The 25,679-nt window shown below is 44.4% G+C and overlaps 2 protein-coding genes and 1 non-coding gene across 3 annotated transcripts in view; 2 read left to right on the top strand and 1 right to left on the bottom strand.

Annotated features, from left to right (window-relative positions):
* PIGH (phosphatidylinositol glycan anchor biosynthesis class H) overlaps window positions 1–25,679 on the top strand; it is a 174,541-nt gene that overhangs the window by 129,435 nt on the left and 19,427 nt on the right. The gene's annotated exons all lie outside the window — the stretch shown is intronic.
* LOC112549900 lies at window positions 17,286–17,397 on the bottom strand. Its single transcript, XR_003093523.1, has one exon. It is a non-coding gene; the product is annotated as a U5 spliceosomal RNA (small nuclear RNA).
* The window catches only part of TMEM229B (transmembrane protein 229B), a 69,115-nt gene continuing 62,990 nt past the window's right edge, over window positions 19,555–25,679 (top strand). The window contains exon 1 of the mRNA XM_025201351.1: window positions 19,555–19,860. The gene's annotated coding sequence lies outside the window, so the exon portion shown is untranslated. The remainder of the gene's footprint in view (window positions 19,861–25,679) is intronic.

Here is a 25,679-nt window from a genome sequence, read left to right as displayed (position 1 = left end):
CAAACAGCATACTTACACGTACTAAAGGAGGGCTTAATGTCTCTCATATTTAAGTAGGAGAGACCTGTCTTGGCATGGGTAAGATGTCTACTTTTAAAGGGAAGCTCTAGTATTCTATAACAGTGTGGCAGGGCACTGTGTTGGTGCCTGGCAATTTAAGGGCTGGGTCAGGCATCCAGCAGGTGCCTGATGGTGGCAGCCATTTTGAGAACCTAATACATAAATATATATGTACATATATACGTATGTATATAAAGGCTGCAGTCTGCTGCTGCCAGCCCAGACAGAAACATCATCTAGCTGAGCTGCAGCAAGAACAACCCAGGAGGTAAAGGCAAGAGCTGATGGGGATGGATATGAGGCTCTTGGTCCTGGGCACAACCTAAAACTGCACCCTGCCAGGGATGGGTGGCCTGGTGGGGCTGCTAGTGGCATGGGAGCCCCCAGAAAATGCCAGGCCATTTACCTCCCCAGTGAAAGGTGGGTTGGGGTGCCTTAATAACCCCAGGTCCCACAACCGGCTGGGTAACCCCATAGTAGGGCTGAGAAGGTGGACCCTTATAAGAGAGTGGGCTAGATGCTCAAGAAGCCTGACTTAAGGCACCCTCAACTGGTCAATGCTGGGGCCAGGACCAGAAGGGTCAAAAGGGCCAAGGTTCCACTGCAAGGGATGCCCAGAGCTGAGGGCCTTGGGTTCTGACTGGCCTTGGAGGTGAGGCCAGGGCTTGTGTGGCCAAAAGTCCCGGTGGGGGGGCACGCCTAAGAGTGGAAAGAGTACAGGGAGCTAGATAGCCCAGAATGAGGGCGGAGTAGGCAGCCTGATTGGAGGGATCCAGTTGGGGTCTAGACTGGAGGATTATGGGGCCCAGTGTGGGGCTGGAGATGTTAAGAACTGTGATGCCATCTGCAAGGCATGGGTTGCAGTGTAGGGAAGGTCGAAGCTGCAGATAGCAGCCCCTGGCATCAGGGCAGTAATGGGCAGTCTCCCACATTATACCAACAGTTTATGGAACAGCAAAGTTGTGGCAGGCAAGACTGGGCAGACTGCCTCATAGAGACAGCTGAGCGGGTCAGCAGGAGATCCAGCCCTGAGAGCTGCCCCCTGTCATAAACAGGATTTCTTGTTATTGCAATTAATCATGTATGTATAAAAGGAGTAGCCATAAGTTACTTCATACTTGGGGTCAAAAGCCCAATTCCCATTTTAACCTCTGTTTTAACCGCTGAAACAAATACAGGTCTTGGGGACAACAAACTGATAAAGTGCCTATTGTGAGGAGATAATTTTATCATCGCGTTTCACACGAGTCAAACAGAGGGCTCTGGAAAGTCAGATTCCCCCAATTCTGTTTAACCTTTGCATTTGAGAAATTCTTATAACACTGTCAGTAATTCATAGGTCGCAAGGTGTATAAAATGCAGCTATGAAGCCTACACTCCTGGAATCCTTCACATGCCTTCTGTACGTGGGTGACACCTACCTCTGTCTATCTAATAAACTGGGCTCAGATGGTACAGTATAAAGATCACATGCCTAGCTAAGAGGTTTATTCAAGATAAGACTGAAAACTTGAGTGCTGGGAGAGGCAAATCAAAGACATAGTAGAAATTATATTAGCTTTTTTGAGTGAGGGTAACAAATGCCTCTGTATTTGTTACCTAGGTTTGTAAACTATTGGTCTTGTCAGATCTTGTATTGCTTCCCAGATGACAGCAGTGGCCAAGGACTTCAAAAGGTGGACCTTGGTGGCTGGTAAAAGAACTCCTCTTGCAGATTATTTTCTCTCCATCTGTCCTGCTGCAGGAAGGGGAAAATCAGTGTAGGCCATGGGATACAGAGCCACCAAAACATGCTGTCTCAAAGAGGTCACCTAATTGGCTGATGCAACAAGCGAACTCTTGAGGTACTTGTGCTTTGCCCCAGTTTTCTTGGACAATCCTGATTTAAGTGGTCTCCCTCCTTTGCCTTGAGGGTTGGGTTCACACTATTTTTACTCTACTCTACTTTTTACAGCACTATTTTTACTCTGTCACGGGAGGGATGTGGCGGCATTGCATGGATTAAGGCTAAAAGCTCTCACTCCGCACAGGATGCGAAAGTGGTACAACCTAATCCATACTAGAAAAACTGCTTAGTTTGGGCATTTAATTACATCACAGCTGGCCCTATCATGTGTCTGAGCTAATTCTAGCACATAAAGCTAACAGTGTCACATTCACCCTGCTTCCCCAGGCTGGATTTGGCCCATGAGCCTCCTCATGGACTGGATACAGACATGGTGGCAGCAGGATGGGTGGTGGGATGAGTAGTGACGGTATCTATAAGGGGTAATGCAGCTCCCCTGCTTCTGATACATGTCACCAACAGTGCTCTGTGCATGGGTGACTGGTGCTTCCCAAGTCTGGGGGTGCACCTGCAAACACTGGCGTCAGCAGTGGGGCCAGACCTGGTGAGCTCTCGCAGGAGCCACCAGCGGCAGGGCCAGAGCTGGCGAGCTTCCGCAGGGCCTGATTTAGCTTGTAGGCCCTAAGTTTGACAACTCTGATTAAGGCCATGTTGACAAGTAAAACTATGTTGTAGAGAAGACAAAAGTGTGGGGTAATGGGAAGCCCTGATTAAGCTGAATTGGTGGTGTCATATGGCATTATGGGGGTATAGTTATTAAAGGAGACCAAAAGGCACTGAAGATGTAGCTGACTCCAACAGTGTTTCAATTGCTGAGATCATTTTTGCAACGTTAAGCTTTGATGGAATATTTTTTCCAATTTTTTTTGCAATAATGAGCCCAGTATTACATGAAATATGTAAAATGGCTTTCAATTAAACAGCAAACAAAATATTTTTTTGAAGAAGCACGAGGAAGACTCGGTATTTCTCTTGTGTTTGTACAATTTACTCCTCCATTCCCCATAGCATTAGCATGCAATATCTACCTAGGAAGGATAAAAGAGGTCATTTAATGCATATGCAATGATAGGGAAAAGATATCCATGTACTCAGATACCCCAGTGGAAAATCATTTAAGGCAATTGGGTCACACAGGTCTCACTAAAGCCACAATTTGAAATTAGCAAGGTAATAAAGCCCAATTCGGAGGTCATTCAGACACTCCCATAAGTAATTTCCAGTCTTTCTTACCCCCCTGGTTAAGGTGGGCATGGTAAAAAGAAACCACTGAACTCTGAGGGTGCAGGCTCAGTTTCATGGGTTGGCAGTTCCAACAAGTCCATGTTTCTTGTAAACAGAGCACACTTGAAACAGAATTGATTACAAAATAAATGTATGAGCAGCTGTAAGAAATGGTGGTGAATGTATTTGGTTATTTGTACCTTTTGGAGCTGGAGTGTTTTGTAACGCACCTTTCAAACGTTTTCAGCTAGATCACACATGCAGCTGAGGTAGGCTGCATGGTGAGTTTGTCACATTGGGCTCATTAGATCGTGTTACTTCTGTCCTTTTTGCTGTTTATTTCTTGTTACCCACTTAGAACCATTTTAGTTGTTGCTGAAGTTTCAGCTGAGTTATCGGGTGTCAGGAGGACATGTGCCACTGTTAGTTACTTTTCAGAGTAGAAACGCCTTTTAAAGAAATTTTCCAAATCCCTTGTCCTTTACCTGGCTGGGCAGACATTTATATTCAGTATAAAGAAATCTGATGCTTTTGTCATTTAAAACATGCCAGAAACGATATTTTAATATTCTTAGAGAAAATATGATGGATGATGCATTCCCTAGTGCTGTACAGTAAAGTAATCTGTTCTTCACAAGTAGAAGAGATGGGGACTATTTTGTAACAAGAGAACTTAGATTCTATGGAAAACTTCATGGCCCACAAAAAAAAAAAGTTGCTACTCACCACAGAGTTATGCCCAGTGATATAGGTCTTTTATATAGGAGGGACTACAAACATTTGGTGAAGCCATTATTCCTTCATTATATCCACAGGAGATAGCTCTCTTTCTGGACTCACCAGTCTTTAGAGATGGGGGTTCCTACATCTCTCAACCAAAAGATTCTGAGAACAATCTGAGATTGAAACCCAGAAGAAGAATGTAATTGGGTCTGCATTATACAGCTGAAAAATATCACTTTGATATGGATTTGATTCTTGTCTGTTTGCTTAAGAGACAAATGATTAGGATAGATGACTGGGAATCAGGACTCCTAAGTTTTATTTTCAGTTCTTGACAGTGTGACTATAGCTTTCTCTTTGCTTCACTTTATCTCTTTAATAAGTATATTAATATGTTCTTGATTTGTAAGGGCATTGCAAGAATTTAAAATGTTCTGAAACAACAGACAATTCAGCAAAGAAAACAAGGACAATAGGACAGTTTGCTGCCTCCCTGGAGTAAAAAAAAAAAAGATGCAACTGCAAAATTGGATGTGATTAGAAAATCATCTGACAAATCTCCTTTGGAGTTATACACACTAGAACTAATGTCATAGCTTCAGATGACAGAAGACTTCAAGGATCTTAAAAGGGACCTGAAGATGGGGAGAGCCTAATCTATTCAGACATCCTTCCAGTTTCCTGAATGAGAAAATATTGTAGTAGGTGAACTACTGGCTGCATATCTTGCTGGCAGGAGTTTAGTCTGAACTGGCAATTAGCTGGAATAGCAAGGAGGGCATTAAACTAATAATGTAAGAGGAAGTTGCCATGGAGGCATATGTAGTACAAACTCAGGCTGTCATAAACAAATTGAAGCAATATGATAAAGAATGTGAAGTGAAGGAATTTTTCAATTGTTCATATATCAATGCCTGGAGTCTGCGTAACAAGTGAAAGGAAATAGACATTCTTATTGATGAGAAGAAAAGTGATGTAACTAGCAGTATTGAAACCTAGCAGGGTGATTCACATGATTAGAATGATAAAATCTTTGGTTATAATTTGTTCAGAAAGGATAAAGTGAAGAATGTGGGGGGTGAGGCATTGTCCACATGGGAGACACTGGGTGCATCTACACATGCATGAATGCACTTTTCCTAATGTGCATTAAATTTAGTATCTCCAATGTGAGGTACTAAATAAATGTGCATCAGGCTGCCCTAATGTGTAGTACTGAAAGCACGTTTTAAAAGTGATTTTTAATGTGTAGTAGCCTATTTTACTGTGCATTAGCATAATGGCATGGCTTTTTGTGATGCTTTAATATGGAGTAAAATAGGCTACTGCACATTCAAGTGCACGTGTAGATGCACCCACTGTTACCTCTTTTAGAGCCATTCGTAACTCATAACCACAGGCTCTAAAGTGTTGGCTGAGGAGATGTCTATTCTACTAATACCAATCTTTGATAAACTGTGGAATACTGGGACATTCCAGAGGAATAGTAGTGTGCATATATTGAAAAAATTGAGAATTGACTGACTGACTGTCATTGTCACTAGGGAATCCCTTGTCACTAGGGCATGCTCATTGAATGGGAGTTTCTCTGTGTACTATGTATGGATTCTGATTAAGGGTTTAAATTTCTGTATCACTGCATATTCAGCCTTATGCTCTCAGGACTGTCATATAGCTCTCAAACCAGGGGAGACAGAGAGTTTTAATCTGTGATAGCTTCCGTTCAACTAGAATACCTTAGGTCATTGAGATGGCTGAAGCCTTAGGAAACAAGTCCAGCCAAGTTTATGTGCAGGAAGGGGTTCTGAAGCTGTGGAATTTCCCAAGAAGCAGAACAAAAAGATCGCATGGTAACATTAAGGTGTCAGAACTGCAGATCCATAGGTGGGGGAGAGATGGATGGGGGAAAGGGAGAGTTAGAGGAATTCAAAGCTACCAGAAACTTGGGTAAGCAAAAAGAAGAAAGGAACATGGTTTCAAAGAAGAAAGGCCAGTTCAACTGCAGGTCTTGTTGAGAGAGAGAGGGAAACTGGTTGCACATGCGGAAGGGAGTATGTGTATGTGAGAGATCTCTGTAGGCATGCATTATTTTGTCTAGATCTGTATACTTCCAGTGCTAACTAAAGTAAATAGTGATTGGTTTTTGGAACCCTTACAATACTGCATGTCCAATGGCTTTAATTAGCATATGTCCCTGAAAAGACCATCTGTAAACTCAGCATGTCCTCAAAGCTAAAGTTCTGGGAAATTATGAGCTTACTTGAAGAGTTAGGGGTGGGAGGCACTGGTACATGAAGCTGAGGCAGACTCATTGTGAAGCTACATTTCTGCAGAGGGGAAACAAATAGACTATGTTTGGAAAGAGAGACTAGAAAGAGAGACAGGGAGCAGCCTAGTCAGGCAAATATTAGCTTAAGAACATGAAGGGTCCAGTGTGTAATATGTGAGGCCCAAGCATGGCAACCTCACAAGCTCATCTGGATGAACCCTACCAGGGCTATCTGCCAGGAACAGTACCAGGCCTGATCATATTCAGCATTTTCACTAGTGAGCTGGAAGTACATGTAAAATCATGGCTAAGAATTTGCAGAGGACCTAAAAATTGGTTAGGTGATAAATGATGAGGACACAGAAATTGTATAAAACAATCTGGACTGTTTGGCAGGTTGGGTCTACCCAAATAAAATGTGCTTCAATACAGCCAAACATAAAGTTATGCTCTTGGAGAAGGAATGCAGGTCAGACCTACAGAAAGAGAGACTATTCTGGAAAGCAGCATATCTGAAAATGATATAGGTAGATATATGCTTCTTTACAGTAGAAAAGGAACTTAATTTGACCATATGTTGAAGGAAAAAGGGCTAATTGGATTCTCAGTGCATAAACAAAGGAGCAATGAGTAGGAGAGTTGGTAGGCAATTTTATCTCTGTATACGATAATGGTGAGACTGATACTGGATACTGCATATGGTTCTGATGTCTACACATTTTTAAAGGGTATTGAAAAGAGTCACAAAAATAATTCAGAAGTAGTGGAAGATGCCTTACAGTGAGCGTCTAAGAGAGTTCAATCTATTTAGTCTATTAAAATGAAGACTGAGAGAAAAGGGAAAAATTCCGAGACTAAATGGCTCTTGGTAGAAAAAGATGTAACAAGAACCAAAAACTGAAAGTTGAAGGCAGACAAATTCAAACTAGAAATAAGACACACATTTTTAACAGTGAGAATGCCTAATTATTGGAACAAATTACCAATAGAAGTGGTGGATTGTCCTTTTGAATCAATTCAGGCTCAGATTTTTTTAATGTCTGTAACAATCCACCTGGCAGGCCTGAGAATGATTGGGAAGGGATTTAAACCTTCACTCTGGCCTGCAGAGACCCCAGCCAGGGTGTGCCTGGAGAGGTAGGGGGAAACGGCCCTAGCCAGGCTTTGGGCGGCTAGGGAAGAAAGCGTGGCCAGAACCTGGCCCCTGGCCGGATGCTGGCCTGGCATGGCCCTCTAAGGTGAAGGGGGCAGGGAGCAGGTTTATTTCCCCCATCCCTCCCCTCTCCCACCAGAGGACTGCAGCTGGGGTCTGCCAGCCCTGGCCACCACCTTTACCATAGGCCCAAAGCCAGGCAGACTCTGGCTGGGATTCCTCAGGGGAAGAGGGGACGGAGGGAGAAATAAACCCCCTCCCTGACCTCCTTTGCCTCAGGGGACCATGCCGGCCAGCATCTGGCCATGCCCCTGCCCCTGCTGCTGGAGCTGGGGGGGGGCGGGACTCTGTCATGGTATCCCAGGGAGTGCAGCCTTTAGGTATAAACCCATTTATTTATTATTATTTATAAACTCCCATTTATTTAGGTATATAGGGAACAGGAAGAAAACAAATGGAAGCATGGGGCCATTGCTTAACAACACAGGACAGCTGACCAACACTCAGGAGAAAACTGAACTCCTGAATGACTACTTTGCTTCAGTATTTCACTGGACTAAGGGGAAAATCATACTAGATGAGGTTCAGAATGGGCATAGTGGGAATAACCGCCTTCCTCCTGTTGACGTTAAGCTGGTGCATGATCAGTTAGAAAAGTTAGACATTTATAAGTCAACAGGACCGGATGAACTATTTGTCTCAAACTCATTCTTCAAATGATTCTTAGTCTGTGGTTTACTCTTGACCAGTTCATTCTGAGTATTCAGCACGTTAAATTCAAATGTTGAGCTGGGATTCTTAGCTTTGTGCAGTTTATGTGCATCTCTACCCCTTACATTTCTACCTCATTTTAAATCTCATCTGAAAAGATATTCTGCCTTTTAGTGATTTACTTATTTGCTACTTAATTTCTCTTAGCCTCTTCTCATTTATCTTTCTTGCTTTTGCTGTAACCCTTGTTCTCATTCCTCCTTCTTTCATCACCAACCTCACTCATACCCATGGCGTATTCCAGTGATTCTCAACCAGGGTCCCTCAACACTCTGGGGTGCCCTGAAATCCTTTCAAGTGTGCCTCAGGGTGCCACACATTGTTAGGTGCACAAACATGATTCAGAAAAAACCCACAGAGATTTCCAGTAGGAATCCAGTGTCAAAACCATTCTAACTTATTGTAGTCCTTCTGAGTTCTTTGCAACAGAAGAATTTCTGTATTATTTTTCTGTAGAAAGAAAAAAACAAGTGAAAAGTAAGAGCTGGCATTTTCTGAGGGCTGCCTCAGAACACTGTAACAGATAGTGCTATTTAAATAAATATATCTATAGAAATATTCACTCCCCCTCCTCCTCGTTCCTGCTCTCCTTTCTAGTCAACTCTGAGTTGATAGGGTTTATAGAAAATCCTCAAAAAATACCTAATTCTTATATAGTGTTTCTATCCATAAATCTCAATCACTTTACAAAAGAGGAAAATATCATTAACCCCACTTTACAGGGGGGAGGAGACACAGAAAGGTATAATCAAAGTCACGTAGAAAGCCAAAACATCTCTGGATAGAACTGAAGTCTTCTTAGTTCCAATTGGGTACCAGTTTTACTGGTCCATACTGCCATTCAAAATAGATAAACATATTGGATTGGACTGTGCATTTCCGATGTTGTAGAGTGACTATTTCAGTAACTGTAGCTCTCACTTCCAAAGCAGCATTTGGATTTTGTTGTATCTGGCAAAAACAGCAGAAAAAAGAGCTGTGTTCAATACCTGCAGCACCTGTGGTTTCCACATATGGCATTTGCTTTTCTTCCACTCAGCAATGAATCCTGAATAGAGACCACAAGGGATTCTTTTATTTTCTTTAAAAGTTAAAACAAATGCAGAGACTTATTTCACCAGCCCAGAGAGAGACAAAAATGCAATATTCTACTTTAGACAGATGCAGCAATAAAGTATCCGATTTCATTGCTGAACTGCTCCTAGTCTTGGTCTTGTCTTCAACACATCTTTGCCCAAGTGTTTCTGAAGATGTCCTGTCCTGAGGGTCCCAGTACTCAACCCACGTGAAGGAAAAGATGGTGTAGGTGACTGAGGTATATCAGCATGATGGGAGGGAACTGTGCAATATGGTCTTGGTCTAAAGAGATGATCCCTAAACAGTGTCCTAGAGGGAAGTAAGAAGTCCTTCTGATCTTTGTTGGTGTAACAGTGAAAATTTCCTTTCTGTCCCTGTCTTGACTGAATTGTTACTTTTGTGTAAATGAGAAAATCACTGTAGCTGAAAGTCTGGAACTATTTGACATGAGGACATTTTTGGAGCAGACTATTGCAGCAGTGGGGAATTCTTTGCTGCAGTGAAGGCACTTTGGGGGTATCTTCTAGCAGAAGCTTCTTTTGCATTGTGCTAAGATTAAAAACCTCAGGTTACTTAGACTGTAAAATATATCACTTGTCTATAATGGAATACATGTCTCAAGGGAGACTTGGGCACATGACCAGAGGTTACAGCTAATGAGAGTTATTATTAAATCATCAACTGTATCTTGAGTGTAAGTATAAAGTCTTCATAATGAAAGAAAATAATACATTTTTTGTGGAAAATTCTTTTTTCTACATTCCTGAATTTCAGTAATCCCTGATTTGGGGGGTCTAAAGTTTCAGGTGCCCAACTTTAAACACAACAGGTATGGACAGACATGTATTTGAAGTGCTCCAAATTTGTCTACTTTCCCCAGAACTTCAAAATGGCTAGGGAGCTAGAAAGCAGGTATCCCTGCACTTGAACTGCTTCAAACAGGATGTCTGTCCATGGTAAGTGAAGGTATCCCTTGGTCTTTGGTTTCTGGAAGTTCCAGAGAGGATGGCTGAGTGCACAAAAGAGCAGTTGCTGGCTGTCCACCCTACTTACCTCCCCATGGTGGGGAGGTAGAGAGCACTGTGGGATGCTGAAAGACTACTGGAGGGTACAGACATTTGAGGAAGTCGTTCTAAATGAACCACTTCAAAGATGTTTATCTTTCTCTGGGGGTCACTTTGGATTACTTTTGGCCATTTTTAAGTGCTTCTTTGGCCATGAAAGCACTCACTGTTTGGAGTGCTTAAAAGCACTTGAACTGCTTCAAACAGGATGTCTGTCCATGGCAAGTGAGGTCGATCCACAGACACAGCAATTTAGAGGTACAAAGCACTTGTGGACTTTAGGGACCTGCTGAGTTAAGCAGTAGCTGAGTGGGAGATTTGAGGATCTAGATTTTGGACTCAGGTGCCTAAAGTGGCAGTCCTTGCTAAGTCTCTTTGTGAATCTAGCCCTTATCTTAGAAGAGGTGGTGGATTCCGCAATAGTGTCTAAGAAGAAAGACAAGCAGGCTGTGTTTTGAGAAGGAAGGAAGGCCATATCACATGAAAGGAAAATAGCAGAACTCATCATACAATCAGGAAAACTTAATCTTCCTTCACGGACCTGCATTTCTTGACTGAACACAACAATTGATGGTTCTTCAATAAACAGACAGGAAAGAACAGTAATAACCTAGGACACGTGGCATGTGCTTGTCCTGCACAGAGTGCAGAAAAAACAGACTGGAGAAACAAAGCCGTTATTTTCACCCACAAGCATGAAGCACCGCCCCAAAGAAGGGAATACAGAAACCTGCATGACATGCCTAGTAAAGTCTTAATTTAATTTCCTAGTAGCCTTCTGGATTCTTTTTCTCTCTTGCCTTTTCTGGCAGCCAAGTCTCTCTGGGATATACATGGATATGTGTGTGTGCACACATGCGTGTGTCTGTGCATGTGCGTGGGAGGCAGAAGGGTGGTATTTTAAGCTCTTATTTTCTCCCTGAGCCTCAATTCCCAGTCTATAAAATGGGGATAATACCACCCCTTATTTCATAGGGCTTTTTTAATAGAAACTACTTAAGACTTGTGAAACATTCAAATACTATAGTGATAGTGATAAGCTCTACGGAAAAGACCCTGAAGAAATAAATAGTTATATCTTCAGAGTAGGAATTCTTACAGTAAATCAGGTATTAAAAAGTGAAAAAATAAGACTAGCTGCTCATTTAATGAGCACCGTATGTCCTATGCACAAACAAGGAAGGTGTCATATGGAAAATAATATGGAGCCATGTAACTAGGGACTTTGTCCTTAATGCAAACATGTAAGGAGGCTGAAGGTTGTCCAAGCAACATTAACTCTAGCTTTCCTAACTTTTTAGCTCTCCTAACTTTTGAGTGTCTGACTTTGCAGTCATTACAATATTTTTCTTAAATATTGGGGTCCTTTTTGATTGTTTTTGTCTATAAATTTCTGAATGTAAATAGAGGCTTAGATTTTCTGAAATCTACATGTTTACAGTTCTGGGTACTTTATTAGCATAAATGATCAGTTAGACACACATCTATTTGTATATGCAAAACATACGTGTACTTTTCGTTAATTTTTTCCTAACAATTTGCCTCACAAAATGGCATGGAGAACGGTAATAGTTATGAAGGGGCAGTATAACAAGGGCAGGTACGGGAGACATCTACTAACATGCTGCACTCTGGGTGATTGTTCTTTTGAAACTGAGAGTATGTCCACAGGGGCAAAAATGAGTTTCATTTATTTTTTCTTGGAGTTTTTTCTTAATTATTCATGAGCATGAGGAAGGCTAAAAGATATTTTAAGATGTTGTTTTCTACTTATTCTTTTTGAAATGTATATCTTCCTTCTCTTAAAAGATTTGTAAGCAATTTGAGAGAACTAGGATAATTAAGATATAGGTAACAATGGTGTGAGCCTCTTGTAGCTGCATTAATTCAACTGCAGATTGTCTTAACTCTTAACCACACTTTTTCACGGAAACCTGGCAGCTCTGCAGGGACAGTACTACAGTAAGAAAAGCCAGACCCCTGGATGTTACGCTTTCCCTTCCTACAAACTTGCAGACCTCTTAGAGCTCTGACCCCATAACTGCTCAGAGTGGGACTGAAACAGGATGGGGGCAGTAGTATCCCTTCCTCTTCATAGTCCATCTTTCTGCCATTCTCCCCTCCTCATGGCCCTCACCATGTATCCCACTTCCCTGTCTCCCTCTACCAACTCCTTCCATTCTCTCAGTCTGATAGTGCCCTCTCTTACCTGCCCTCACTTATCCATGTTCACCCTCTCTTCCCTCATTTCTGCCCCCTTCCTATATTTTCTTCTCACTTTTTAAAAGCCACCCACTCTTTTCCCTTTATTTACTTCTTCCTCTGTCTGCTTGCTGTGACCAGATGGAAGCACATCAATTTGCACGTTTGTCTCTCTCTCTTTCTCTCTCATTCTACCTCTGTGTTGATTTCCCCTTCCTGATTGTAGGTAAAAGTCTCTTCTTAATTCAGGTTAAGAAGAGTACTCTGCTCTTTCTTTCTCTGATCTTTCCCTTGATCCTTTTAAGGCATTCTTTCCAACACTGTTGAAATATCCTTGCTTTCTCACACTGTGAAATGTCCCCCCTCTCCACCTGTCTCTTTCCTGTGTTTCTAATATGCTCTTTGATGTGCTATGAGATGCTACTTCACAACAAATTGTATTGTACCATATCTTTTATCCTCCGGATGCCCTCTATCAGCCTGATCTATCATGTATTGTATTGTTAAGCTGCTTCTTACTGTGATACTTAAGCATTCTCCTTTGCAGCCCAATTGAAATATATACACAATGATTGCTTATCAACCACCATAACCCAAATGTAACAGCTGGTAAAGCTAGACCTCTGAGTTGGAATTACCCATGTGTTACATTCTATTTCTCCTGTAAAATACTCCATCTTTCTGATTCTCCAGTTCTTGCAGAGAGATTGGTGTGGTCAGGTGACTCTGTGACAGGCTGGTTTGCTGCACTGTGGCATATTCAGAGGAGTCACACTGATGTGTATATAAACCTACCTGTGTGAACAGTCCCCAGGAATGAGGACCTAGAAAACCAAGCATGCTTCTGCAATGCAACTGTGGGATCATTAGCCCTGCCACCTGCCTGGTGCTGAACAGTTGCTGGCTCTGCTGTTTCTGTTTGATTCCTGGCACTTCTGTACAGAGAGACCTGACTCTGAAAGAGGCCATTGTGGTGAGGCCTCTCAATGGACCCTCAGTATACAGGGCATCCCTTAATTGCCTCTGTCCTGCACAAACATGTCTTGCCTCATTACTGTGGCTACATATTATTGATACTGGAATTGCTGAGTCATAACATTGAAGTTATGAAAATGCTCTTGGTCTGACAGACAAATTAGCTCGGTGCTTCTGGTATTATTAGCCATAGTAGCCAGGAGAGAGATCTGAGGATTGGGAAAAAGCAAATATGGAATCTGTTATTTAGTTGGTTAGAAAGAATAAGGAAGGGCCACAAAGGAAGTGGCTGATTAGAAAAGGGAGATAGTAGTGGGGATGTGGGTCTCAGGACATAAGTGGCTTACATTCTGTTCCCTGTTCTTACTTTTTTGTCACCTAGGTTTTGTCATTTTACCTGGCTGCACTTCAGTTTCCTTCTCTGTCAAATAATAATTGATCTTGTATCTGGGGACCTCAACGTGCTTTACAGATATTTAGTGAATCCTTATATCAAAGCCCTTGTCTGAGGCAGACAGGTATTGTTACTTCCATTTTACAGGTGGCAGAACTGAGGTACAGAAAAGGTTAAGTGTTTCACTCGAGGTTGCTCAGGAATTCTACAGCAAGATATAAATCCCTTGGGTTTTTTAATCGGTGGTTTAGAGATTCTTCTGCCCTGCAAACAGCATGCAGTGTTTCAAAACAGTTAAACGCCATGAGAAAGGGATTTTCTTTCTCCTTTTGTTTGGGCAGTTTAGTCAGGAAATAACCTGAGGAGACCTTTCTGGGTAGAAAAACTATTTCTGTCAAAAGATTTAAGTGTCAGGGTGTGGCAGTGAAGCTTTCAAAAACACTTCCATTGCTAGCTGTGTTTGATTTCACACTCTGTAGGGGTGTCCTGTTAGTCTCAAGGTTAAATCTGAGTGTCATTTGTCATTTTTATTATGTGAGGGTTGGAGTGTTGTAGCTGTGATGGTCCAAGAAATGTATGAGAGGTAAGTCTGGGGAACTGACCTGAGGAAGGGCACTTGATGCCCAAAACTTGTCCAGCAGCTCTCCCAACTATACAGTTGGTCCAGTAAACTAGATCACTAAAAGTGCCTTGCCATACAGATTATGTTGACCTTTTTCTCTTATGGCTTTCTTAATAAAAATAATCTGAAGAACCTGTATGGCATTTATGCCAAGCACAAAGTAGTGCAATAATTTACAGCACATTGCACCCACTCTCAGCAAACATCTCAGGCATGTTATAAGCACTGGTTGTAATAACAGCGAACAGTCATTTCCTCAGAAAAACTGTACTGAGAGTAATTACGAGCTGTCCAGAGATGTGCAAATGAAAGTTTGCTAAGCATTTACAGCAAGGGCTTCTCAATCTTTTTAGACAAAGGCACCCCTGAATAAACTTGAGGCACCCCCAGGAAAATGCCAACTCTTATTTTCCTTTAGTCAAAAAACCAAGTGAAAACTAAAAGAGCCATTCTTCTGTTGTAAAGACCCCCAAAAGGAAGAATGTTTTCTAATGCTACAGATTCCTAACTGAAATGACTGGGTTTATCATGTGAATGTCAGCACACCTAACAGTGTGAAAATTGGCATCGTGGGCAACTTGTGCCTCCTGAGTCTGGGGGGGATGCCAGCAGCCGATCCCTGAGCCAGTGGCGAAATCAGAAGTACACTTCCAGTTTTGTGGCTTGCACTTCCAGGGGGGGCATAGCCGGTCTCAGGGGGTGCATGTACACCCGCCAATGATTGGCGTGGCACCCTGCAATGCCCTCACCCTTGAAAGGATCTCAATGCACCCCAGGGTGCCATGGCCACCTAGTTGAGAATCACTGATTTAGAGATTATTCAATAGACATACAACAGAAGGCCAATGTACAATTATACAACCTGAGATCCACCCTAGGCAAAGTACCTCAGCACCAGTAAATCATATTGAGAAGGGAGTGACATTGTACGGAGCCCTGCAATGACTGGACAACCATGAGGACCTCTTGTTTAGCTTCTCTTTTCATGTCTTTTGGAGCTATGGGCTCCTTACTTTTTGCCTTTCCAAGCAATGAGATTTATCTTGACTAGAATACAGATTATCCCCTGCTCAGGGTCAGACTGACTGTGGAAGCTTGGCTGGACCTACACATAAAATCTAAATGACCAAATCAAAATAACGGTGCATCTTGCATAAAAATGCAAGATTGTGGCTGGGACCATGCAAAATAAAGCAATCCCAATTGATTTCATCTGCTGTGCTAGTTGCAAATGTACCCATGTTTTATTGTGCCAAAGCATCATAGTGTTTGTAATCATCTGAAAGCTTTCATAGCTAGGAAAGAAGTCCTTCTGGCAAAAGACAGCGGCTGGGGAAAAACTGGGTTGTGGTGACAAGACTGCCACAAAGAAGATCAGTCTCCACGAATGGTTGCAACCCATTAGGCATAGAGAAAGTGGAGCTTGTAGCACCCAATACCAGACCCATGCCATAAAATGATAACAGTCCATATTGAATACTGGGACAAGAGTGGATGAAGATGGTGAGAGCGCTTTCAAGAAGAACAAACAGTTGCTCCGCTAGTGGTTGCCATCTACTAGGTGTTGAGTTAGTTAGGCCTCAACCTTTTACCACACCCGAGCCTAAAAATAAAAGCAATGGTTCCTCTAAAAAGAAAACTGTTGGCAGAAACCTGGCGCACACATCACATATATATAGCAAAGCTAAAAGAGCAAGAGAGAGACCAGACAGCCTGAGCTGGTATAACTAGAGAAAGTAGGAGACTACATCTATGTTTTAATTGAACTAGTATAACTAAAGAAAACAAAGGACTAAATATACATTTCAAAGCAGAACCTGTAAGAGATGAAAGACAAATGCACTGAATACAGGGCCTGAGGAACATGAGTGTGCTATGTGTGACTGTAAATATATCCTGGTTAACACATTTCCCCTGGATTAAGGCATATTTCTCAAAGCAGGCATTCAAATGTCTGTTTGGGGTTTTGTAAATGTTGCCATATATCATCACTGGTGCAGACTATTGCAGATTCTGCTCTATTGTTAAACAAATACCCAAAGACAGTGTTCTATGACCAATGCCCCAAGGTATCCCATTCACTCAATCCCGACCCATCATGTTTGATTGACTTGTAACTCCAGACAGATCAGAAACTTGCAAAAACAAGTTTCACACTTGGACATCCAAAACAGGATCCAAGCAGTTGGCAACTGTAATGTGATGGTCCCTTCCTCCCTGCTTTGTTGGAAGTTTAATTGACTAACTATCAAGGAGAAATGCTTTGAAGCTATACAATTAAACGCTATAAGAGCAAAACAGACTTGTCAGCAAGGTGTGCGCTCCAAGAGAAAGAGAGAAATCACTACAACATTGCACCCAGCTCCTCACGGCGAAGGATCCCGCTCCGTGAAAGCTGTAAGGAAACTGCTTCCTGGCCTGTACTGGTGAGAAAACACTCTTGCAGCTAAAAATACACTCGGACTTTGGTGATAGCTCATTTATTGCATACTGAAAAGGAGTCTTTCTGTCATTTAGTTTTATAGCTTGCTTGTGGTATTGTTTTTAAAACCTTTCTGCTATTAATCGAATGAGGTGTCATGTCAGTCCTTAACTACACTAGGTTTAAATCCTGCTTTTAACTGCAACTCAGACCAGTTGCCATAGATGGGGTCATAGTTTTACCCCATAGTCAGATTGATATGGACCCTGGGTGGGGGTTTTTGCTTTCCTCTGTAGCGCGGGGCATGGCCCTCTACCTTAGATCTCTTGAGCATATATTGACAACATTTCAATGTTGTCTTTACCTATGGCAGGTGAGGGTGTTAGGTCTGTGTTGTGTCACGGTTGAGGGTAGTCACAGGTAGGGTTTAGATTACGGTTGGGTAGGATGGCTTGGATAGGGAAGATCCTGCTTCAGGGCAGGGGGTTGAACTTGGGTGACCTCAAAAAATTGGGTCAAAACTTGTAACTGTTCCTCTTCACTGAAATCTTTAGTAAAAGGTGAAAGATTTGTACGGTTTGAATTGACCAGCTCCCTTCCAGCCCGACTTGTCTATGATTCTATGTAAGCAATGGAACAGCCTGTGCTGTCAGCACCAGGTACCTTGTGCTTTATGCTTCTGAGAGGTAGGTAGCCTGAAGTCAGTCAGGAGGCTGGGTGGAGGTGCACCTTTATAGCAGAAGAGAGTTTTACCTATAGGGAAGGGGAAATCAACACAGAGGAGGAATGAAAAAAAAGAGAGAGAGATGAACACGCAAATTGATGTGCTTCCATCTGGTCACAGCAAGCAGAGAGAGGAAGGAAGGAAGTAAAGGGAAAGGTAGTGAGGGAGCAGACATGAGGGAAGAGAGGGCAGGATCAGACAGAGTGGGAGGAGGAGTTGGTAGGGGGAAGCAGGGAGGTGAGATACATGGAGAGAGCCATAAGGAGGAAGAAATGGCAGACTAGGAAGAGGAAGGGAACCACTTACCTGTGGTTCAGTGATTCTTCCAGCCTAACCCCTCGTGGCCTCCCTGGCACCAGGTCTGCCAGGCATCAAATACAATGGGATCTGAAACACTATGTATCTGGGTCGAAGAAGGCAGTTTTCCTTATCCCAGGGATTTCATAGATTTCATAGACATTAGGGCTGGAAGGGACCTCGGAAGATCATCGAGTCCAGCCCCCTGCCCAAAGGGCAGGAAGTCAGCTGGGGTCATAGGATCCCAGCAAGATAAGCATCCAGTTTCGTCCTGAAGGTGTTCAATGTAGGCGCTTGAACCACCTCCGGTGGCAGGCTGTTCCCGACCTTGGGGGCTCGGGCAGTAAAGAAATTCTTCCTTATGTCCAGCCTGAAATGATCTTGTAGTAGTTTGTGACCATTCAACCTCGTCATCCCTTGGGGTGCTCTGGTGAACAAACGTTCCCCCAGATGCTGGTGGTCATCCCTGATAAACTTGTAGGTGGCCATCAGATCCCCCCTGCGCCTGCGCTTTTCCAGGCTAAAGAGTCCCAGGGCTCTCAGGATAACTGCTCTTCTGGGGTGGTTGAGTACCTGCCCAGGTGTTGGGGCTTAAAGCCCACTTTATGGAAATGGGAGGCTCCTCCCTAGCTTGCTCCTGTGGCCATATGGCTGAGGGCAGGTGAAACTTGGGGGCATCCAAACCCCAAGCCTCCAGGTTTGGGCCTGCACGTAGGATGCCCGCCAAAAGATGTTGGAAATATGAGCAGCCCCTGGCGGGGGTGGAGGATGCTTGCTGGTTGTAGGGCCACTTCTGGTTCTGGACTCACTCACGGATTTGGACTTGATTTGGCTTGGAACACGAAAAAATCCTTTTAAAAAAGTCAAATTCAAGGGGACGGGGGATGGTACAGGTTGCCTCCCCACCTGGACCCATAGCATAAGAGGTAGAGGTCAAAAAACCCCAGGGTCTCACCCTCCTCTCGGGACGAAGCAACCCCCTCATATGCCTAGGTGCCAGGTAAGTGCAAGAGAGCTGCAGCACGGAGCTAGAACCCGGGCTAACCCTGGGCAAGCCGGGCTGGGGCGGGGCCCGGGGGGAGGCTGCCTGCTGGAGGCTGGCCCGGCCCGCACAGCTCCTGCCCGACCCCCCCTCCCCTCCCTGCGCGCGGCCGGGCGGGGCAGCAGAGAAGGAGTTAAGGGGTGGCGATGGGGAAGGCCGGCTGTCAGGAGCGAGCATGTGCAGACTGCAACCGCATCCATGCTACGGGCGAGCGGCACTAGCACATTGCATCTCCAGCCGCCGTCGCCAGCCATCACGGCATCCATGGAGGCAGAGCCTGCCGGGCGCTGCTGAGAGCAGGAGGAAGCCGGAGGTGGGAGGGGAGGAGCCGGCAGCACCTGGCCCGGCCCGGCCCGCCGGGGGAGGAGCCTGGGGATGCGGGGCGGGGTTGCGGCCCCGGCGCCTCCACTTCCTGCAACAAAGGGGCCGCCGGGATGCTGGAGGCGGGGGCACCCGTGCCCCGCCCGGCGCGGGACCCGGGGCTGCAGTGAAAGATGCTTTTGGGGTCCGCAAAGCAGCCCGTTTCGTCTGGGGGGAGAGGGGCGCACAAAGGAGGGCTGGAGACCCCTAGAGTAGCTGGCAGAGGGCGCCTGGGGCCTGAGACTCTTCCCAGAGCAACAGGAATCCGCCAGGGGAAACCCGGGGAGGTCAGACCAGGAACTCACTTTGTAATAAGTCCGGATGATGGCTTTGAATGGATGTTTCAAAAGGGTTGTTTGGGTTTTGTTTTTTTCCCCTGCTTCTGCCCCTGTCTGGGAGGGGTGTGCAGCCGGCGGTGCTGCCTGTCCCACGGACGAGTTCCCTTCGGCTGTGGGCCCCTGGCGCCCGGATTTCGCAAACTGCCCACGGACATTTGGAAGAGCTGGGATCTGGGGAAGGTTGTATCCCACGGCCTGGTCTGACCTGGTGTGTCAGAGCAAGGGAGTCCTTGGCAGGCGTTGACGTTTTTCCTTCCTTGGCTGAGTTTGGCCCAGCAGACCTGTTTTATGTGGGAGGTAAGGGATAGTGGTTATTTTCCTAGGTGCTTCTGTGGAGCATAGATTGAATCTAGATGCTGAAATCGCATAAACCAGGCCAGGTCAACCCTGGTCAAGCACCAACAAAACCATGCGGGTGCCCAGATGCATTTTTTTGTCAAACTAGACTTCATAGGTTTAATAGACGTTCAGGGCTGGAAGGGGCCTTGTGCGATCATCGAGTCCAGCCCCCTGCACTAGGCAGGAAGTCAGCTGTTGTCAAATGATCCCAGCAAGGTAAACATCCAGACGCCTTTTGAATGAGTCCAGAGCAGGTGCTTGCACCACCTCTGGGGGGAGTCTGTTCCAGACCTTGGACACGCAGACTGTAAAGAAGTTTTTTCTTACGTTCAGTCCAAATTGGCCTTCCAGGAGTTTGTGGCCATTAGACCTTGTTATCCCTTGGGGAGCCCTGGTGAACAACTGTTCTCCTAGGTCCTGATGCATCCCCTTTATATACTTGTAGGGGGGTGCAAACTGAGTGCTGCTGACAGTGGTGTTAGATCTCAGCTTGCAAAGACTCCTGTACATTCTGAGATGCAATCCAGATCAACCATGTCAGCTCCTTGATCCTGGTCAGAGCTTGAATGAACAGTAACTCTGGCTAAATTCTCATTTTAATAGGCATCCACAGACTGCATCTAATGCCACATGCAGACAGCTGCATTCAGTTTAGTGCAAAGCATAGTACTCACAGTGATACAGCTCCCAAAAAGAGGGTGGTTGCAGTGATTTTACCAGCCACCTTTTCCAGAATAGCCCGCAGAGCCATTGGATCCAGCCTGTGGTGCTTTGGTGACAAAGGGCTTTGCCTGTGCAGCAGTTGGGCACCAGGGGAATTTGACTGTGCCCTGCTAGGGAGAAGCAGCAGTAGTGATGGCGGCAGCAGCAGCAGCAGGTCTTAAGTGCCAGCCTGCCTTCAATCTGGGCTGGATTGTTCCAGCCCAACCATTTGAAAAAGTTGCAAACCTCCAGATTAGATTGTTCTCCCCAGATTGTTCTCCCCGGTAGGCTAATGAGGAACACCTTCTACCCTTCCTTTTGAACTGGGCCAAGAATGCCATTTTCAGGACATCAAAAGGAGAGCAAGTGAAGAGAGCATGACTCTGTAGCTTAGCAATGAGGACACTCCCCTGGGGTGGAGAGAGTCTGGACTTCACCCCCTGTTCTCAATACTGTTTGTGTTTTACATTAAAGAGGCATTGGTTAAAAACCAGTAATTACCCTGGCAGCAGGATTCTCAGGTTCATTTGGATTGCATTAGGTGTGTACCATTAACTGGTTGGGGCACAGTGCCCAAATTTTAGATATGACACTGCCTGTGAGAACAAATTGGGTCTGGGCCTATGACTCAGAATTGGGACCTGCTTTTCCTCCGAGCAGACGCAGTGAAGCTTTGTCAAATGAAGTATTTCATTTCATTCTCTAGTGTTTTTAATGACAGGATCGTCCTATTTCCCTCTTAACTCCTAGAAAAGATGGTCCCTCCAGGAGCTGAAATTATTCATGACCAGGATGGTAAAACTGTGCTGTGACTACCTGAACCAATGGCATAACTAGGGTGGAGTGACAGAGACAAACCACCCTGGGCCCCAATTTGAAGGGTGGCAGCTAAAAAAACCAACCCAATTGTCACTGGCAGCTTCACAATTGTGGCAACAGCAACCAGAAGTCACCACTACCCCTGTGCCCTGGGCACCTGGCCTCATAGCTCGGCCGCTGATCTGAACTGCATTTGTCAAGAATCCGTGCAGAAAATTAAAGCCCTCAGAAGGCATTGTCCTTTCATATCCAGGCATGCAAGCACATTAATACCACTGCCATTCTTTGCTAAATAGATCTTACAGGAGAATATTTCACAAAATTATGAGTGAACAGAAAATCAGAAGTTGTTAAAATGATACAGTTGACAGCAGCTGCCCCTCTAAGCCCACTGGGCCCCTGCTGAGGAAAGCCCTTTAGCATGTACTTAACATTAAGCTTGTGCTTAAGTCCCTTTGATGTAAATGGCACATAAGCAGTATGTGTGTAAGTGTTCCCTTGACTCGGGGTCATAGTGAGCAGTCCAACATAGTCTACTCTGAGATGGCATTAGCTTGCGCTTCTTTGCTTGCAATAATGTTCTTCATTATAGCTGTAAACTGTATCAATGTACACTTCAAATTAGGAGCAGAAACCTTCCTGCACAAAGTGTGTCCTGCACTGTAGAGGGTACTCCCATTTGGAGTTATTTTTCATGTTTTGTAGGAGGGTCGACTGAGACCCAGATAGATGATGCTTCAGGAATGTACCTAGGAATATAGCATAGGCACTGACTTCTACACTCTTGGTTTAATAGTTATGCTATCTCTCTTAAGAAAGGATATGAGGGCCCACTTAATGCATAAGAAATACTTTGAGGTCTCCTGATTACAGGCACATAGAAGAATGATCATCCTGTATAAGGGAAGATAGTGTGTAAAATAAGGTTCTGAACATCATGCTTTGGCAACTACAGAAGATCTTTTTGCTGATGATGGTACAATGCATCTGCAAGGTTGGTCAATGATATTGTGCCCATTCTAAATTGGATAAAAACCAAGGCAGGCAGAAAGCAAGGGTGCAGACAGACGTGACAACTGAAATGTTTCCAAAGCAAAAGCGCTTCAAAAAAGAAATGTTTCAGCCAGGGGCTGCATGCATGCCCTTGTGCCATTCTTGGCTGAAATGTTTCAAAATGCTGCCTGCCAGGGGACGCTAAAGCAGGCTGCAGTAACCTGCCTCTTCACTCTCAGCTTCCGCCTCCCCTCACAGGGACAGGAGGCAGAGGGGAGAGTGGAGAGCTGGCAAGAGCTGGAAGACAGAGGGGAGACTGGGGAGGGGGCAGGGGTTGATGATGTGGCTTATATGTGTGTTCAGCTAGCCCTTTTACATGTTTTAATTTTTACATTTGTCTCCACTACAAGTGGTCCCAAGGTCACATGATAAGCTAGTGAAAGCCAAAAAGAAAATCTAGGAATCCTGACTGTCAGGTGTTGGGTCCTGTCTCGCCTTTTCAATTCCCTGTCATTTCAGAGCCTCGGGTATTGGTGGCATCTACGTTTTTTCTGCTTGTGGCATGCAACTATTTATTTCCCAAGGGACTGAAATATATTAGCATTGTTTCTGCTATGACATGCTACTGTGCAGTATTATTAGGCTACTGCGCATTTAGCATCTTGTGTAGATGCACTTTGTGTCCCCTAACTTGGATTAAACTAAAGCGCTACTGTGCAGTATTATTGGGCTACTGCACAGTAGCATCACTAAAAAGGTATGTGCCAGTGCTGTTATGCAGTGATGCTAGTTGCTGCGCGTTGATTTAGTACTTGATTATACAAGTACTAAACTTAATGCACAGTAACTACAGCACATTAATGAATGTGTAAACATGGCCACAGTGTAGGAATAACTGGGTGAAATTAGTCATGGGATGTTCAGGAGGTCGGACTAGGTGTAATCTTCTCTTTTTGATGTACAAGCTATATGTATCTTAGTTGTCCTCCTCGGACCATGTAGTACTATTCTTATGCATATATATAATGTGTACATAAAAACATACAGACCTTATGGTATATAGCATACACTGACATTGTAGAGCTAGCAAGAATGAGGCCCAGTTATGACCAAAAGTGTAAGTTAAATCAGAGAATACATGAATAATAATAATTTTATATAATAAAAATGATTTGCTGCACCAGCAGTTTTCCCAGTGGGGTTCATGTCTTGGCACTGGCAGGGACTTGAGAGGGGGAGAGACACCTAGATCACTGTTGTACAGGTACTTAAACATGGCAGTGATATTTGATAGTGAAGGCTTGTCAGTCTAGCTGACAAAAGCATAACAAGATCTAATGTCTGGAATTGGAAGTTAGACAAATTTAGCCTTGAAGTAAGAGGAAGGTTCCTAGCTGTGAGGTTAATTTATGTATTAGAGCAGCTCATGGGGTGAGATGGTAGACATAGCCTTGTTCAGAGTCTGTTAAATGGGATTAGTTATCTTTCTAAAAGATATGCTTTAGTCCAACATGCAAGAGATTCTGTGACTTGTTTGTGTGCAGAGGGTCAGGCTGGGGAGTTGCAGTGGTCCCTTCTGTTTTGGGTGCCTTGGAGCTAATGAATCCCCTTTTTCATTCTCTTACTTCATGGCCATGGAAGGAACTGGTAGCTAAATTGATTTTTTTGTGCTTGCCAGTCTGTATTAGGACAATGGCTATTATCATATCTCATGCTTCAGGGTTTCAGCTGGTCTTCTGCAGAGTTCGGATTGAATATTTCATTTATTGCATAACTGGCCACAACTAGAGACAGGACACCAGGCAGGTTGGAACATGGCGCTGAAGTGGTACGGATAATCTTCTTTCTTAGATGCCTGCCTGGTGTGCCTGCATGCTCACAAACTGGTTGTCAGATATGAGGTCAGGAAGGAATTTTACTCCAGTTCAGATTGTCAGAAACCTTGTAGCTTTTTCATTACCTTCCTCTGTGGCATGGATCTGGAGCTTCTGCTATATCTGGGATTCTTTCCCTTAATCAGTTCCCTACAGGAGCCTTAAGTGTTGGAGGCACGTTGGTCTCTCCTGTTTTTTGCCTATGTTACACAACCATTCCGTCTCCTGAGGACTGAAACGCTTTAGTCTGTCTCAAGTTATGGAGCTCAGTATAGTGCAAAACTGGATGAGCCCCATAATTTGAGACTGTTTCAAGTTATGGGGCTCAGCCAGGGTACAGGCTGTCTCAGCACTGTGTGCTGTGCTGTCCTGCAGCAGAGAAAGGAAGGGGTGCCCAGAGCTACAGCAGATGGAGGGATGGGGTGAGTAGTAGTTGGGTGGGAGCTTAGCTGAGCTGTATGTTAACCCCTCAGTGGCTGCATGCAGTCCGCAGCCTGTTAGATGGGCAGCCCTAGTCTAAAGATCTCTTTTGGCCTTATACAGTATGAAAATGGGAAATGAAAACAAGTGAAAAGGAAGTGTCCTGAAAGCCTGGTTACAAAACAGTGAAGAGTGGGTAAAGCCGAATATCTTTGAGGAGGTTAGAGACATACTGGCATGTGAAGACGATGTTTGTTCTGGCACTGGAGCCATGCAAGGAGTAGATTAATGAGATTTCTGCTGATGCTTTGTCACCTCTGGGGAGGAGGTTAATCACAAATTGAGATAAGTATTTTTTTTAAGCAAAGGCAGTACCTGTACTAGTCTTAGCAAAGAAGGAATTATAGATGAGCAGTTAGCCCACCTTTTCTCATCTTTCCATTGCACATTTCACTGAGGTCCTCAGATTGTATTGCCACACAAATGTTACTTCCTGTTAGTGCTGTAGACCCAATACAGATGTTGGGAAGGCAGTAGGAGTTTGATTTGCCTTGTACATCATCAGAAGTACTGTCTGTTGGTGTTTCTGCTCTGTCCCTTATCAGTGGCAAGACAGGACGTAGAAATACCTAGGGGGTTTGTCAGCTTCTACATAAAGGTGACTGTATGGGGAGCCAAAAAAGTATGTTCTTTTGAAAATGGAGCCAACTGGATTTGGAAGTCGCGGAGAGGGGGAAATGCAGGAATCCACTTGATTGTCTTGCAGTGGGACTCTTCTGCCTGCCTCTGCACTTTAAGGTATAAATGCCATCTGTGCTGGCTGCCTGTGAAATAAAGTAGGTGAGAGGGTTGGAGGACAATTCTGTCTGGTAGTACAGAGGAACAAAATCCAAACTGGGCTGGTACTCTGGCTCTGTTGCAACAGATACAGCCTCTGCCAGTTTAGAAAAACGTGCCCCTTCCTGGTTG

Source organism: Alligator sinensis, unplaced genomic scaffold (genome assembly GCF_000455745.1).
Source record: "Alligator sinensis unplaced genomic scaffold, ASM45574v1 scaffold768_5, whole genome shotgun sequence".
Taxonomy (NCBI): domain Eukaryota; kingdom Metazoa; phylum Chordata; order Crocodylia; family Alligatoridae; genus Alligator; species Alligator sinensis.
Note: the sequence above shows the minus strand (reverse complement) of the source record. Positions and strands in the feature narration are given on the sequence as shown.